The sequence below is a fragment of the Podarcis bocagei genome (assembly GCF_964188305.1).
Source record: "Podarcis bocagei genome assembly, chromosome: 11".
Classification (NCBI taxonomy): Eukaryota; Metazoa; Chordata; class Lepidosauria; order Squamata; family Lacertidae; genus Podarcis; species Podarcis bocagei.
Window position 1 is genome coordinate 36,597,443 of NC_138136.1, and position 14,268 is coordinate 36,611,710.

Consider the following 14,268-nt stretch of genomic DNA (forward strand, 5'->3'; position numbering starts at 1 on the left):
GCCAGGCAGGCAGACGGCGAGAGCCCCGCGCTGGGCGGCCTCTCCTGGGAAGTTTCAGAGCTGTAGTTAACTTTTTTAGATTATTATAAAAAAAATTGAATGCTGGAGCACGATTTCTGTTCTCATCCTGAAGCAAAGTTCTTAACCCAAGGTAATATTTCTGGGTTAGTGGAGTCTGTAACCTGAAGCCTCAGTTACCCGAGGTACCACTGTCCCATGTAATGTAGTTTTGTGTTTTTGTGTTGTGAGCCTTGGATGTTAAACAGCCACCACCACCGCAGGCCCTTAAAAACAAGGTACTTTCATATTCATCTTTACTTGGAGACAAGCCTCCCTCTTCCCAAGGGGGCCACTTCCCAATTCAGAGTGCTTGGCATCCTAAGGAGGGGAGCAGCGCTGGATTTGGGACGCTGCTGGCGGCAGAGGGGCGCAAATAACAACACTGAACAGATCCGCTGGAAAAAGCAGCTGTACCAAAATGAATTATTGCGAAAATGAGGGATATTTGAGGGAGGGGCCGTCAAATGTTGTCCTCGCCCAGGACGCCACTTGAAGGAAGCAGCGGGGGCGGACGCGGGTTGGAATCCTCTCAGCCCGGCCTCCCTCACAGGGTTGTTGTGGGGGGTAAATGGCGGGGAGCCCCGCCCGCCCCCCCCCCCACCGGAGCTCCTGGGAGGGAGAAAAAGGAATGCGAAAGCGCTAATAATAAAAGCCAATTTATATATGTGGAGAGAGGGAGGGAACCCTGAGGCCGCGTCAGGCCCACAAAGGCGGGAAGGGGCCCCTCAGCCGCGCAGGAGGCGCCTGTCCCGCAAGAGGCCGGCAAAGGTCACCTCTGACGCCCTTGCGCCTCCCTCCTTCCCTCCATTGTGCGCGCAGCGGGGGGGCTCCGCTCACCATCCTCCGTGGCTGTGCGTGGCGGCTGCAGGTCGGCGGGCCCCTCTGGCGCGCGTGGACGGCGGCGCCCCTGGCGCAACTCAGGCGCTGGAGGGAGCGGAGCGAGCGGTACATGGCGGAGGCTGAGGAGCGAGGCGCCGCGGGCGGGCGAGGGGGAGGAGGACGGAGTGGGCGGAGTCGCAGCCAATGGGGTGGAAGAAACCCACGTTTCCTTTTTGAAAGAGAAACTTTTAAACGAGCGCGTGGTTGAAGAAGGCGCTTGCCCAGCTCCCCTCTGCGCCTCGGAGGGCGGGTTTGAGCACGCGCAATGCGCCGCCCTCCCGCCCTGCGCCGCCGCCGTCTCGCGCTCCTCCCTTATGCGCGCGCTGCCCCGCCGCCGCCCCATTGGCCGGGTCCTGTCAGCTGATCCTGTGTTATTTCCTGTGTGTGTGTGTGTGTGTGTGTGTGTGAGGGGAGAATGGAGAGAGAAACCTCGGCACCACCACCGCGGAGCCGCCCCCGGCTCGACGCGGATCCTCGCCGCCGCCGCCCCGCCTCTCGCCGCCCGACTCGCCTGCCTCCCTCCCACGGCACACCAGGCAACGACCCGCGGCACACTAGTGTGCCGCGGAACACCGGTTGGGAAACACTGGCCTAGAGCATAGGCACTGCTCACACAGCCCTAAACACACCCTTGCCTTCACAGCCACACAATACTTTGAAAGCATGTGGCATTCCCCCAAAGTATCCTGGGAACTGTACGTTGCACTTTACTGAGCTACTATTCCCAGCAATCTTAACCAACCACACGTCCCAGGATTCTTTGGCGGGGGAGTCATGTGATTTAAATGTAGGTTGAATGTCCTTTTATGTTTGGTATGCTGTGGGTGCTTCTTTTGTGCTTCTTCTGCCTCTCTGAAAAGACAGGTGCTCCCAGGTTGCAGGATACTTGCTGAGTCTAGGCAAGCAAGCAGTTGTTTGTCTTTGTTTTGTTAAAAGAGAGAGAGATGTTTTTGTCTTTAGCAGCTAGCCGCGCCTACACAACATATCATTTGATTTCCAAAATACTTGCAGGGGGATAGGCCTCCACATCTGTGCATTCATCAATTTCCCCCTTTGTTCCCAGCCTCGCTCATCACATTTTCATTAGGGAACAGCTGTTAAATGCTCCCAGGGTTTTGTCTTGTTTCGCTTATAATTCTTGCACAAACACAGAATGGCTAATTTATAGCTGGAAAGAATGACAGTGTGAAGCTGTTTTTAATTTAGCTTGCTTTGGTTTTGATGCTAAACTGCAGCTATATAAAATTATTTCTTGGTTTTTTTAATGGCTATCTTCTCTATAAGTCATCCTTAGGCTTATTTCTTTGCCTATATCACAAACGAGGAATATCAGGCTTGGTGGGCAAATGCAGTCCTCTGTATCGAATGGCGTGCAATGCACTCTGTGTTGCCATTAAAGTTGGCCTAGAAGCTACAGCACCAGAAGAATTGCCACAGCCCATTGATCAGGCAACAATGGCCATATACTGCCCAGACACAGAGGCAGCCAATGAATTGGCACTGGCTTGACAGGTAGCAGGGGAGCAGGTGTGGTGTCTTCCAGCTCCATGGTAAGAGCACATTCACATGTTGTAAAGGTGGGGGCTAACCACAAAAAAATATTGTGGCCACCACAAAAAAATAATTGAGGGCAGCAGCGTAGCTAACCGTTTGGGTGCCTGGGGCTTTGTGTGTGCTGTGCACGGGGGGGGGGGGAGGTGCCCGTGAGATGGGACAGAGCAGGGTGCACCAGAACCCCAGTGCCCAAGCCCCATTCCACTACGGCACCCTGCAGGACCGCGTTGCTTTTTCAGGCAGCGCGGAGCCTGCAGGCACAGGAAAGATGTGTGGCTTGGGTGCGGTAAGTGCCGCTCCCTGCGGTGTGGTGCCCAGTGTCCCGTACCCCCCCAGCTACGCCTCTGTTTGAGGGCGATGGGCCCCCACAAAGTTGATGGGCATTCCCATCACTGCGTCATGTGATTGTTTATGTGTGGCGGGGCTTACCTGGGCCTCCACAATATTTTATTCAAGATGGCACCTCTGCCTCCTAGCCTGCAAGGAGAGGGTGTGGGAACAATCCTGTTCTTTGGGAGACTGACCTGTTAGATTCAAGGGAAGATATATTCAGTGGTACCTCTGGTTACGTACTTACGTAATTCATTCCGGAGGTCCATTCTTAACCTGAAACTGTTCTTAACCTGAAGCACCACTTTAGCTAATGGGGCCTCAAGCTGCCGCCGCGCCGCCAGAGCACGATTTCTGTTCTCATCCTGAAGCAAAGTTCTTAACCCGAGGTACTATTTCTGGGTTAGTGGAGTCTGTAACCTGAAGCGTATGTAACCTGAGGTACCACTGTAGAGCAATAGCCAGCAGGTAGGGCACATAGGCCCTAAACCTGGATGCTCAACAGGTGTTTGTGAGGGAGTGCCACATACCACAGACTTCTCCTTTATGGGGGAGGAAGAGGCTAGAGAGAGTCTGCATGGTCCTTGCATCTTTGGGGTTTCAGTTTAACTCTGTGTATGTGGTGACAGCTTGTTCTGCACCAGAGGTGAGGGCCACATTCCCTTCTAGGGAACTTTCCAGGCACCACATGCCAGGGGCAAAAAATGGAGAGAGCAATGAATGTGAATGTCACCTTCGCACAGTAGGCAAGTGTCTGCACACCTCACATACCCCTTTTGTTTTTTAAGTGCCTTTCCTCCCTGTTTCCCAGTTCCCCTTATGCGCAGAAGAGATACAGCCCTGTGCCATGCCCTGCCATCTGAATTGTGGTCTACATATGTGGGCTTTATGTCCCGGTGATAGTGGTGTGCTGAGTTACACCGTATCCCATGCTCTGTCAGGATAATGTGGATGCGAAGGTCATTGACAGAATGACCAGTCCTAATTCCTTCCCTCCCACTGAAGTTAATGGGGAGGAAATTTCTCCTGCCATGGCTTGGCTACAAATTCAGTACTGAAAACTGAATGTTTATTTGCAAAAACAACCTAAGGGCACTGGCATAGAACTATGCCCTTATTTAAAGTCTGATATCTCACCACTTTTTTCTCTCTTGCTTCCTCGCCCCAAGGAAGCATGCAACGTAGCCGGCATTGTGAATATTGACTGGTCCTCATAAAAGTACTGTGACTTTTGTTACATTCAGCTGACAAACACTCTCTGGAGCAATACTGTGGTGTGGATGAGTTCATTGATGCATCTTCCCACTAGAGGGTGCCTGGACTGCAATGTTAGCAGAATCACATTAAGCAAGGACCGGTATATATATATTGTTGAACGCCACCCCAATCTCTGAGTGGTGCAAGATTCCAGGGGTTCTGGGTGTTTACCCAGGGTTTGTGTTTCCTTTTGGAATGAAGCACAACAGAGACTAGTGTCTTTGTGATATATGGTTTACAGTATTTAACACATACAGTGGTACCTCAGGTTACATACGCTTCAGAATACCTGTATTTCCCTACATATCCACCACATATGGTAGAATGTTCCTGAGTCTCCGCATCTCCAACAATTACTTGACACATTTTTCTACATTTTTGAAAGTTTCCTTGGTGTTAGATACCATCGATGTTGCATTTTTTGAAAGTTCTCTCTAATTGTGTAACAGTTTGTGAATTTCCAATTGATCTTCCATAAATTTTCCCATTGGGCCATGGTTATTGAATGGCCAAAATCCTGGGACCACCTCACCATTGCCACTGTTACCTCCTCCTCCTTGACTGTCCAGTCAAGGAGGAGTCGGTAAGTTTTGGAAAGAGTTTTTCTTTTAGAATTTACAAGATCAGATTCGAATCGAGAAATTTCTACTGAGAACCCCTTTTGTTTGTCAGATTTAAATTTTTCAAATAACTGATGGTATTGGAACCAATCTGAAATGTGTTCTCTTATTTCCTCAATTTTTTAAAATTTTATTTGGTTATCTTCATTTTTTAGAAGTATTTTATATGTTGGCCAGCTTTCCTCAGTATTTTTCCGTTTTACTGCTATGGCTTCTACTGGAGAAGTCCACCACGGGACTTTAGGCTCCATCGGGTCTTTATATTTTTCCCATACAGCAAAGAGTGACTTTCGTATTATATGGTTGGTAAAAAAAAATTGAATTTTCGCTTTTCCATATATTAGGTAGGCGTGCCAACCCCAATGGTTGTCGAAACCTTCCGGGTCCAGGAGGTCCGGATCCTGCAACGTGCACCAATCTTTTAGCCAGGTGAAACAGGCTGCCTTGTAGTAAAGTTTTAGGTCGGGTAGGGAAAAGCCTCCTCTCTCTTTTATGTCTATTAAGATCAGGTGATTAATCCTAGGTTTCTTCCCTTCCCACAGGAATTTGGAAATTTCTCTTTGCCATATCTTGAGACAACCTGCTTCACCCAGTATCGGAATCATTTGAAATAAAAATATTAATTTTGGAAGCACGTTCATCTTTATAATGGAAATCCTACCCAGAAATGTTAATTTTAGTTTACTCCAGGTTACCAAGTTTTTTCTAATCTCTAACCAAGTTTTGGTGTAATTATCCTGAAATAAGTTTATGTTCTTGGGGGTGATCCAAATACCCAAGTATTTCGCTTTTGAAGAGATTTTCAGGCCCAATATTTTTTCTAAGTCGTCCTTTTCTTCTGTAGTTAGATTTTTAACAAGCATTTTTGTTTTTGTTATATTCAGCTTAAAGCCTGCCACTTCCCCAAATTCTTTAATCAGTTCCAGCACTCTTTTCAGACTTTCTTTAGGGTTTTCAGTCATAACAAGTAAATCGTCCGTGAAAGCTTTAATTTTATATGTTTTGTTTCCCAGAGTGATGCCTTTAACAAGCTGATCCCTTCTTATCTGATTGTTCAAGGCTTCCATCACCAAGATAAATATCAGTGGAGACAGTGGGCAGCCCTGTCTGGTTCCCTTGTTTATTTTGCACTCCTCAGTAATTCTTCCGTTGATGATCAATTTTGCATATTGTTCCGAATAGATGGCATTTATTCCTTTACAAATATTTTCTCCCAGTCCGATTTCTTCCATTAATTTTTTCATAAACTTCCAGGACACGTTATCAAAAGCTTTTTCAGCGTCCACCAACATAATAGCTGCTGGTTTATCAATTTTAAGATCCAAATATTCCAATCACACATCTAATATTGGATTGCATAAATCGTCCGGGAAGAAATCCGGTTTGATCTTTATGAATTATCTCTTTTAGCACCATTTTTAATCTATTTGCAAGAATGTCTGCGACCAGAGTACGCCAGGCACTCCTGTCTTCCACTGCCTCCCACAGTTTGGTCAAACTCATGCTGGTAGCTTTGAGAACACTGTCCAACCATCTCGTCCTCTGTCGTCCCCTTCTCCTTGTGCCCTCCATCTTTCCCAACATCAGGGTCTTTTCCAGGGAGTCTTCTCTTCTCATGAGGTGGCCAAAGTATTGGAGCCTCAGCTTCACGATCTGTCCTTCCAGTGAGCACTCACGGCTGATTTCCTTAAGAATGGATAGGTTTGATCTTCTTGCAGTCCATGGGACTCTCAAGTCTCCTCCAGCACCATAATTCAAAAGCATCAATTCTTCAGCCATCAGCCTTCTTTATGGTCCAGCTCTCACTTCCATACATCACTACTGGGAAAACCATAGCTATACGGACCTTTTTTTGGGAAGGACCTTTGTATTCCTGTAACAATACAGAGGGTTTAATTCCAGACAACTGAAGTCACCTGAGAAAATATGAAGATGAAGTAAATAGGCTGATTTGTACTGGCACGTACCCAATTGCTTTGCTTTTAATTAGGGAGCAGACTTCCATGCCACATCAAAAACTCCATTTGAAAATCTCCTCAGTTTCCAAAGCCATCTGTGATGTTAAAAAGGGGCTTGCTGCTAGTTGTGAACTACACCCCCCACCCTCCACCCCAGGCACCCGGAAATAATCACCCTTTGTTTGTAACCAGACTTTGATTTTTACTAGAGGCGCCCATGGTTGTTGCTTGTTGACATTTACATCTGGAGGCAGTTAGGCCCTTTTGTCACCAACTGGCACTTCTCAAATGACCTCATCTTTGTTTCAGAGCACAATGACTAACTACTTGCATTGCTTCATAGCCAAGTACGGTATTGTCTCTTACCAGCTTCCACTTGTTTTTCTGGCCTCTGAAGTCTTGTTTGCCTCATCTCTCACTCATCTCTCTTTTAAGAGCATTAAAGGTGATTGGATACAGGGCCACCTCCAGCAACATTTATTTTGGGTATGGGTATGGGTATGTTCAGTGCCATAGTTGGTAGTGAGAGATTTCCCCCCCCCCCCCAAGGTTAGATTGGCTGGTGACTTTGGGAGTAAGGCTGGTTGCCTTTCCATGTAATATGTGGCTTAGCTTGCTTGCTTGAGTCATGTTTGCCAACAAATAAGGGCAAATGGAGAAGAATGATTTCCACAACACCAGTATCTGTTTTGGAATGGGATGCTGGACAATCCCACCATTGGAAGCTGGGGAGCATATTAGCTGTTAGAAAACCCAGTTCTGTCCTCCTTATTTGGGCTAGGTTGAATAACTTCTTTATTTTTTGTGGGTTTTGTGCTTTTTATTTTTTATTGTTGTAAGCCGCTTTGATATATTTTTCATGACATCACCATATAATTTTTTTTATAAAAATAAATGTTCTGCCACCGAGCTGCTTCCCTTCCTGTTACTTTACTGCAACAGTAGGTAATATGCATTCTACAGTGGTACCTCGGGTTACAGACGCTTCAGGTTACAGACTCCGCTAACCCAGAAATAGTACCTTGGGTTAAGAACTTTGCTTCAGGATGAGGACAGAAATCGCTCGGCAGAGGGAGGCTCCATTAGCTAAAGTGGTACCTCAGGTTAAGAACAGTTTCAGGTTAAGAACAGACCTCCAGAACAAATTAAGTTCTTAACCCGAGGTACCACTATAGAATAGAATCATAGAATCATAGAGTTGGAATAGACCACAAGGGCCATCGAGTCCAACCCCCTGCCAAGCAGGAAACACCATCAGAGCACTCCTGACATATGGCTGTCAAGCCTCTGCTTAAAGACCTCCAAAGTAGGAGACTCCACCACACTCCTTGGCAGCAAATTCCACTGTCGAACAGCTCTTACTGTCAGGAAGTTCTTCCTAATGTTTAGGTGGAATCTTATTTCTTGTAGTTTGGATCTATTGCTCCGTGTCCGCTCCTCTGGAGCAGCAGAAAACAACCTTTCTCCCTCCTCTACGTGACATCCTTTTATATATTTGAACATGGCTATCATATCACCCCTTAACCTCCTCTTCTCCAGGCTAAACATGCCCAGCTCCCTTAGCCGTTCCTCATAAGGCATCGTTTCCAGGCCTTTGACCATTTTGGTTGCCCTCCTCTGGACATGTTCCAGTTTGTCAGTGTCCTTCTTGAACTGTGGTGCCCAGAACTGGACACAGTACTCCAGGTGAGGTCTGACCAGAGCAGAATACAGTGGCACTATTACTTCCCTTGATCTAGATGCTATACTCCTATTGATGCAGGAGCCCTATATTTTAAAGGGCTGCTTTTCTGTTGCTTCCTGTTTGTTTACATCCTCCATACTAGTGGGTACGTCTCTATTGGGACTCAGCTATTCAGCTGCAAATAAAATGTTTTAAGTGTAAAGTTCATTATACAAATGTGACACTAGATGGCAATGGTGAGCTTTGGCAAATTCAATATATATTTTTTCAAAACGTTTTTTAAAAAAGCATTTTCGTTTTTTTAATATGTGTCTAGATTCCACCTTGGATCTCCGTTGCACAAGCACCAAGAAGGTGTGTCCTGGATTGTGGGGCTTGTTCTGCAAAGGGGGCTGCTCTGTGGGTGTTCCTGCAACTCTGCACACTTCACTTGATTTGATGGACTTTTGCAAAACTCTTCCCAAACTACACACACACACACACACACACACACACACACACACACAGGTGGAGATTTGTTTTGGTCTGTCAGCATTACAGGAATGGTCAGATTTTTAAAACGCCACCACTGAATGCAAACAACTTTGATTTATTGACTTTTCCAACATACAGAATTTCAGTTGCAGGTTTTGTGAACAACAATCCCTGGCAGTTGTGTTGTGCTCTCCCCACACTTCCGTGATCTCTGAGTTTTATTATTATTAATGACTTATTACCCATACCGTTTCTATTGATTGCTCTGTGTTGACCCAGGTACATTTTTTTCCATGCATGGTTACAGAATCAGGATACAAATGCTATTGTTTAACAAAAGCAGATTAATAGGTTACGCATGGCCTCCCATAGAAACTTTTTGCATGCCCACACGTAAGTACTACTTTGGGCACTGGGCAAGTTGGAAACATAAGTTAAAAACAGAGAAAAACAACAACCCTAAGTCAGTTCCAAATGTGAAAAGCAAACCTCCCAAACGTTTGTACTGGAAAAGATCTCAAGTAGGTAAACAAAATCCATTACCTGAAACAACTGCTATAGGAATAACCCTGTTAGTCTGTTGCAGCAGACAGTCTCATAGTGGCGCCTTAGAAGGGGTTGCTGTCTGAGTGGATTAGGTTGCATTCTGCTTGAAGGATCAGGGAGTGTTCTTCACCCCAGGCTTGTTCCTGGAGGCCTTTGTGGTGGCTAAGAGTGCCTTTGTTCACTTTTGGTTTCTGTGTGCCTCTAAGCTAGTCTGCTGCCTGTACATGTGATGGAGGATGATGTCTCATCACCTATGTTGAAGTACAAGTCAGTCCAGTCAGCATGGAATGGGAGGGTAGGGGAACACAACCTTATTCTTCATCTCAAGCAGCAAAATTGTTTGGGACGGCCCTGCCAGATGCTGGGGATGAACTTCCCAGGAGCATCTGGCAAAATGGTGTGTGAATCAGGATTCTGGACTAGAAGGATGCTTGTCCTGATGCAAAAGGACTCTTACAATGTTAATGCTGCAGTCAGTTGGACATAACTAACTTCATTATGCCTCTGAAACAGACTCAGTAAAAACCAAATCATCTTAACACTTGCAGCAGGCAGAATAAATCCTTTATTTTGCAGGAGCGTAAAGTTTTAATATATGTAAGGTGGTGGTGTTTTTGGCCTTACACATATAGGTTGTGCTCAGATGTTATGTTAAACCATTTTTTAGTGTGATGACAATGAACTGCACCCCAGCATGGCGGCAAGGAGGAGTTTGGAAGCATTCAATTTCAATTTCCATTAACCAAAGTTTAGCATGTTGTCCCAACCCTAAACTGTGATTAATGTTAGCTATCATTTGTTTAAGCATGCCAGCTCCATAACCCACGTCTGAAGCTGACATGTTTCAAACAAATCATATTTGACCCACAGATTGTTGAGTTTGGGCAGCACAAGAAGCTATGGTTAATCTAACCCAGGAGTAAAAGTTTCCATACTTCTCATAGCTGAGTGAGACAGAGAGAAGAACATTCATGCCAGGGCCTTGTCCTGATCATGTTTAGCTGCATTACATCCAAAAGTGGGCAATAATTAACCACCAGGAGTTTGGGGATAAATCCTATGAAATCTGCTATTCCTATGTGGTATTGCTATTTCATGTTACCAGAACAACGTAGGATGCAGTTGTGGAAAAGCAGCCACCATGCCATAGTTGGAGCACCCTCAATCGCAACACGTATTCTCACAAACTCCTTATATGGGGATCTTTGTGAAGCATGACCCAGAATGGACTGTTTTTCCTGCTGGGTTTTAAATTCATGAAGATAGTAATCTGGAACTGGCCTGTACTATTGTTGGATAAAATGTTGCTGTGTGCCGTTGTATCTCTAGGAAACAGTGACCATGTGAAAGGGCACTGGTTCCTCTTACTATAGCTCAAGCATAAATGGGAGATGCTTTGAGAACCGGTCATTCCATTGGAGGGGAGGACTGTTAGGGAGGGTGGAAGTAGGAGGGGCAGAGATAACTGACCATGACCGGAAGCATATAATAGAAAGTTATCTTCAGTCACCTGAGATGAAAAGCTGTTACATCGGGTGGCTCAAGCCAACTCTAAATTAAATAGGCATTGAAAGAAAAGCTAGTGCCAAACCATTTCCATCAGTCTTCTGATTTTTCTTGGAGTGATACATTGCCATAGAATCCCTTCTAATATGAATGGAAGTAGACACCAGGAGACAGACTTGCCTCAGAGGAAGGTAACGAGAAAATGGCACAGAGCTGCTAGAGATTTGCTTAGGAGCAAGGAAAACTAAAGTGACAGACGATTGGGAATGTTGGCAAAGAGATCTAACATAGAACACCTTTAAATCCAGAGTTCTAATGGTAAATATATCAATACTAATGCTTTTTTTCTAAATAGCTGAGCAGAAGAGACAAATGAATAGTGTTATCAATGGACTGCAGGTGCTGTATTCAGGGTTTGTTTTATCTATTGCTCAAATATAAGTTGGCATTATGCGTTTTACGTACTTTGAAAGCTAACATGGGTAGCTATTATCCACCTCCTTGGGCTATTAAAATCTGACAGTTGTCAACAAGAATATGCCTAGCAATAACATTGCTCAAGTGTTGGTGGATTTCCCCACCTCTCAATAAATGGCATTAAGTGTTGCATGTGAATCTGATATATTTATGTTACTTGCTATGATTGTGACATAGATTATGGTTCCTTTGTGCTCTACCCACACCCTTCAAAAGCTGCTCCTGTGGCTTGGGGGACCCTGTGGAACTGTAGGGGACATGGCCTAGAAGACTGTCATAGATAGGGTAAATTGGATGCCCTATGTTGTATAAGTGAATTCGCTTTTCTGCTAGCGCAAATCCACTATGGCATATAACCCATTGTTGTCCTTCTAATTATTATTTTGCTGCTGCCATTTAATCTATTGTGTGTGGTGCACTTACAGCTTCTGGCTGCAAAACTAACATTCAACATAACCTCTTAAAAACAACAAAGACACTGTTTTAAAGCTTCTCTTGCTGAGAGCTTTGTTTACTGCACAGTATTGGGATTTTGCCCATGCAGACCCTTTAACTGATTGCTGTCTTTCTGTTTCTGTACAGACATGCTTTTAATCTCACCATTGTAAGGGAAATCCTCCCAGAAACTATTGTTAAATGCTTCTCACTCCCCCGAGTGATGGGAAAATCCAGGGGCAGTATTACCAGATTTTGTTTCCTAGGGAGCAAGAGAGCAAGGAAACTTACAGCATCTTAGCAAGATATGCTTTGTTGACAAATGGGCAAGCACAGCGTAAGTGGATGCATACAGACTCTCCCTAGAAGGTAGCAGATCTACTATTCTGCATCAGATCCCCAGATAGGGACCCCCTGCAGTCCTAGGTGCTTTGCCTTCAGCCAAATCACAGCAGTCTCAACTCACATTTTGGGTAACTTAAACAGCAGGCAGCCATTGCGGACAGGAGCCATATAGACTCAAAGACTCACAGAGCTGGAAGGGACCCTGAGGATCATCTAGTCCAACCCCCTGAAATGCAGGAATGTGCAGCTGTCCCTTACGAGGATCAAACCTGCAACCTTGGCATTGTCAGCACCACACACTAACCAACTGAGCTATCCTGTGTGTATGCCTGACCTGGTTGATGTTGGGGCCATGCCTGTTTTCTTTGAACTCTCTGTTGGTAGTGTAGACAATTGCTCCCATCTTTTAAATATCTGAATCCATCCACAAATCTCAATTGTTCTTTCGCTATTCCACACCTTGAAATTTTTTTCAATACTTTCTCATAAATCATACATTCTATCTGCATTAGTATCTCAGTAGCTTCCTTCTGCATTAGTTCCATCTTGTCAATATACATCCTAAACAGATCACAAAACCCCAGTTGTGGTATAGCAGTGCTCTGCTATCATCTTCCAAGTCTTGGGGAATAACTGTAGCAATCTTATGAACACAGACTAAGATGACACAACTCCATCTCCCATCTTAGTCTGTGTTCATAAGATTGCTACAGTTATTTCCCAAGACTTGGAAGACGATAGCAGAGGACTGCTATACCACAACAGGAGTTTTGAGACATTTCACTTTGTTTGTTTGTTTATTCAGTTTATATTCCCCTCTTCTTCTCAAAGGAATACAGCATGGCAAACACATCAACAATAAAAAAGCATTTTAAATACAGTTATAAAAACATGTCAACCAGTGATTCTGGGTGTCACAAACAGTATATTTTAGCCATCAAACGCCTGGGTAAACAGAAACATTTTAAAAATTGTCCTGAAAGTTAGCAATATTGGAGACAGACACACCTCACCAGGGACAGCATTCCACAAATAGAGAACCACCACTGAAAAGACCCTGTCATCAGGCAGCCCCCAGCAGTAGCACTACTGACAAGGTCTCCCCTGCCAGTCATAGGGTGTAATATGGTTGATACTTGTTTGTGTCATCTTCAATTTGTTATCCAATATAGCGCATTCAACATAAATTCTTGTGGCACCTGAAAGCCTAACACAGCATAAGCTTTTGTGGCTCGTGGTCTTCATCAGATGCATAAAACATAATCCTGAATTAGCAAGCATACAGACACAATTCAAGATTCCAGTTTATACATCTGATGAAGTGGACTGTGGTCTATGAAAACTTATACCTTGGCTTTTAAGCTTCTACAAGGTTCTTTGTTGCTTCTGCTACAACAGCCGAATATGACTACTTTTCTGGAAATTATGACACCTACCCCTTTCTCGGAATAGCTGTTGACATACCATCATTATTAGATTTGTATTGTATGTCTGGAATCTTCTTAAATCATTTATTAGGAACACAATGTACTTTTGTAGCACTTTTATCTAAGTGCTTTTAAAATGTGTGTAAAAGTAAGAACTAAGATGTGCCTCTTATGCAGAGCTAAGTGAAAGGAACCATGAAAAAGGGCACCAGAAAACGTTGTTGCCAGATTTGCATCCTTTTATGCCATCGCACTCACAGGAATCACTGGGTGTGCATGCATCCAGATGAACATCACACCCACTATGTGGTCTCCTGTAGATTATTTGTCCCAGCATTGCCTCTCTAAATTTAGTGGTATGGAGCAAATTCAGCACATTTGTTTACCTGAGATCTCGAATCCTGCTATGTAGAAGGATCAACTTTTCTTTCTACTGACCCAAACATGGATAGCTATGCAAAAGGTGGGGATGAGGCAGCTTTCCCCCACCCCACCATCAGCCTTCTTCAGATAGGCATTCCATCAGGAGGAATAATAATAATTTATTTAATTTGTATACTGCCCTATACCCGTAGACCTTAATTCCGGAATTAAGATTGCCGGAAGAAATATCAACAACCTCAGATATGCAGATGACACAACCTTGATGGCAGAAAGTGAGGAGGAATTAAAGAACCTTTTAATGAGGGTGAAAGAGGAGAGTGCAAAATATGGTC